This window comes from Galeopterus variegatus, unplaced genomic scaffold (assembly GCF_000696425.1).
Source record: "Galeopterus variegatus unplaced genomic scaffold, G_variegatus-3.0.2 Scaffold910, whole genome shotgun sequence".
In the NCBI taxonomy this organism is placed as follows: Eukaryota; Metazoa; Chordata; class Mammalia; order Dermoptera; family Cynocephalidae; genus Galeopterus; species Galeopterus variegatus.
In genome coordinates, this window is record NW_007727021.1 from 365,559 (window position 1) to 369,062 (window position 3,504).

The 3,504-nt window shown below is 41.1% G+C and overlaps 1 protein-coding gene across 1 annotated transcript in view; it reads left to right on the plus strand.

Moving 5' to 3' along the window:
* Nucleotides 1–3,504, plus strand: part of LOC103590998 (exocyst complex component 4-like) — a 77,651-nt gene that overhangs the window by 45,092 nt on the left and 29,055 nt on the right. The window lies entirely within an intron of this gene.

Genomic DNA, 3,504 nt, shown 5'->3' on the forward strand with positions numbered 1-3,504 from the left:
GGGAAGAGGTTCCCAGCCTGACAGTCGGCATCCCACCTGCTCACCCCAAGGAGAAGCCCGTTTGTTAGCACCTTTTGCACCACCCCACAGAACACTAGCAAACAGAATTCCCTCCCGCTAAGAGAAGAGCCTTGTTAGGAACACTATACCTCCTATCCAAAGGTACGCCACACGGTTCATGGAAAGATTCATATTACCTTTTCATTCTATTTTTCCACAAACTGTTTGAAGTACTCACAGGCCCAGGATGCAACTAATTGGAGTCCCAGGAAAAGAGAACAGAAAATGAAGGGGAGAGAAAATCACTGAAGAATTAGTAGAAATGGTTTTCTGCAAGTGAGGAAAGGGACAAGTCTTTATGTCGAGATTCTATTGGGTACCTGGTGCAGTGAATGAAAACATCACCTCCACACAGCCTCATGAATTTTCAAAATGCCAAAAGTAAAGTCACTAAAAGCTCCAGAGAGAGGGGCATACAAAAGTCAGCTGGTGTCAGACTGGTGATCTATAGCTCTAAGTGCCAGGAGAAAATGAAGCCATGCCTTCTCGGCTCCGAGGAAGAGTGATTTCAGCCTAGAGTTGTATGTCCAAAAGGTGTATCAGCCACTTCTGAGGGCAAAATAAAGACTTTTTCAGATGTTAAGGACTCGGAAAGCTTATGTCTCATGCTTTTCTTCCTTAGGAACTATTTGAAGATGTGTTCAAGCAAAGCAAGTAAATAAACCAAAAGCTTAAAAAATGTAGTGTCTAAAAAACACTTGACCCCACTCAGAAGAACATTAAAAGGGTAGCTGTGAAGCAGGCTTAGAGAAGAGAACCAGTCCAAATTGAAATATTAGGATACAGTTTTCCTGAGGAAGGGTCTCTAGGGAGGGAAAAGACTCAAGAAAATAGAAAGTCTGATTGAGAAGTTAAAAAAAAATTAAGGTGTGACACGTATAAGTAATGCAAGAAAAAGGAAAAGCAACTGGAAATTTTCAGGAAAAAAAAAAAAAACCTATACAAGAAATTCATGGTTCACATACAAAGCAAATTTCTAGAAGCATCCTCATTGAGAGGATTGTGGCTGACTGATAGAGAAGGGAACATAATCCTCACACAGTACAGGGCGAGCACTGAGCAGTAATAATAAAAGTACAGTGGTGTTTTTATTGTTTTTCACAAATCTTCCTGCAGACATAGCATGAAAGACTCACTTGTGTTTGTAGGACAGTGTGTAAATGTTTCCTTCACACAGCAAAAGTAAAAACGTAGCTGAGGGAAATAGCAGGTGGGGGACAAAAGGGTGCTGGGGTAGACAGTCGAGGGAGAAAGAAACGTTTAAGAAAGGGTCATTTATAGCCTCATCTTAAAAGTGGGGGCAGGCAGGAGATTAGTTCAAGTAAAAAATAGTGGCTTAGGGACTTAATTTAAGTTACAAAGAACAGCATTTTCACTCTAAAATCATAAAATGTGACCTTAAAATACTAGAAGGACAGCGGTATTGCAGGTGAACTATATCTTCATCTGTCACGCTAGGAGATTCATCTATTAGGATACTGCTGGACTGCATGTAACAGAAAACCCTGACTTAAGTGGTTTAAGCATTTCTTTTTAAAAAACATTTTCTCTTATATAATGTGAAGTCCTAAGGCAGGGTGGCTTGAGGGTTGTCTAATTCAGTGGCCCACTGATGTCATTAAAAACCCAGGTTCTTGCCATCTCTATGCTCTTCCTAACTGAAGATGTGTTGACTTCATCTTCCAAAGCTGCTTCTGCAGACCAGAGTTGGCTGCTAAATTTCCAAGCATCACAGAAACAGCAAGTGGAAGAAGAGTGTTTCCTTTCCTGAACTTCATTTTTGTCAGCAAGGAAACATTTTCTAGCAATCATTCAGCTTACTTCCTATCATGTCTTCTTGGCCCACATGTCATCACACACCCTCCCCTAAACCAGTCACCGGCAACAGAAATGGAAGCTGCTTTCTTGCAGCCACTCCTCAGCAGACTTGATTTCGTGGATGGTCCTGGAAANTGGTTTAAGCATTTCTTTTTAAAAAACATTTTCTCTTATATAATGTGAAGTCCTAAGGCAGAGTGGCTTGAGGGTTGTCTAATTCAGTGGCCCACTGATGTCATTAAAAACCCAGGTTCTTGCCATCTCTATGCTCTTCCTAACTGAAAATGTGTTGACTTCATCTTCCAAAGCTGCTTCTGCAGACCAGAGTTGGCTGCTAAATTTCCAAGCATCACAGAAACAGCCAGTGGAAGAAGAGTGTTTCCTTTCCTGAACTTCATTTTTGTCAGCAAGGAAACATTTTCTAGCAATCATTCAGCTTACTTCCTATCATGTCTTCTTGGCCCAAATGTCGTCACACACCCTCCCCTAAACCAGTCACTGGCAACAGAAGTGGAAGCTGCTTTCTTGCAGCCACTCCTCAGCAGACTTGATTTCGTGGATGGTCCTGGAAATGACAATTTATTTTTCAGCATGAGCCTAAGATTTAGGCATGACAACTGTTAATCTCATCTTTCCCTTAACTGATGAATGTTCATACCAACGTACCTATTAAAGAAAAGTTGTGTTGTTGCTGTGCTCAGTTTAATCACAGACATGATTCAGAATCAAAGGCTGTGGTGACTGCCTAGTTACCTTGTTCAGGAATTTTCCCTTGAGGTATAGAAAGAGGGCTTCCTTCATTCTGGCTTTGTGTATCAAATCAGGATCCTCCAAGCTAAGTGAATTTTTTCTTTGATTAAATAGCCAGCTTTATATAATTAATAGATCTAAAAGTTTCTTCATCTTGGGCCGACCCGGTGGCGCACTGCTACAGTGTGCCACTTGGGAGCGCAGTGGCACTCCCGCCGAGGGTTCGGATCCCACATAGAGACCGGCGGCTCACTGGCTGAGCGAGGTGCGGGCGCAACACCGAGGGTTGTGATCCCGTTNAAAAAAAAAAAGTTTCTTCATCTCTTTATATAATCTATAGATTTTTAAAAATAATATATGGATTCTATAAAAAGAAAAGAATTCTGTGTCTCTTCTCAAAACCTCCTTGTTTTGCAACTCAGTGAAGTGGAAACAAAACGCAAACCAGGGTTTAATCCCAACTCTACCACGTACTAGTAGCTGGGTAAACCCAGTAGTTTCTTAACCTTTTAATACGTTAGTCAACTTATCTATAAAATGGGGATGATTTGTTTACACTTCAGGATGGTTGTAGGGATTAAATGAAAGTGCAATTAGAAGTACCCAGTACAGATATAAGGAATGTGGTTGTTTGTTCTTTTTCTTCCTGTTATAACATACAACTGGATATCTAGTACTTGGCTTCCCAGTTTTTTATGTTTTTCAGTTTTATGTTTTTGTGTTTTTGGGCGACTAGCCGATACAGTGATCTGAACCCTTGACCTTGGTGTTACAACACCACACTCCAGCCAGCTGAACTAACCTGCCAGCCCACGGTTTCTATGGCTTTAATAGTAGGTCGACATTATTGAAAAGTGAGTCATATCAGGGGGCACA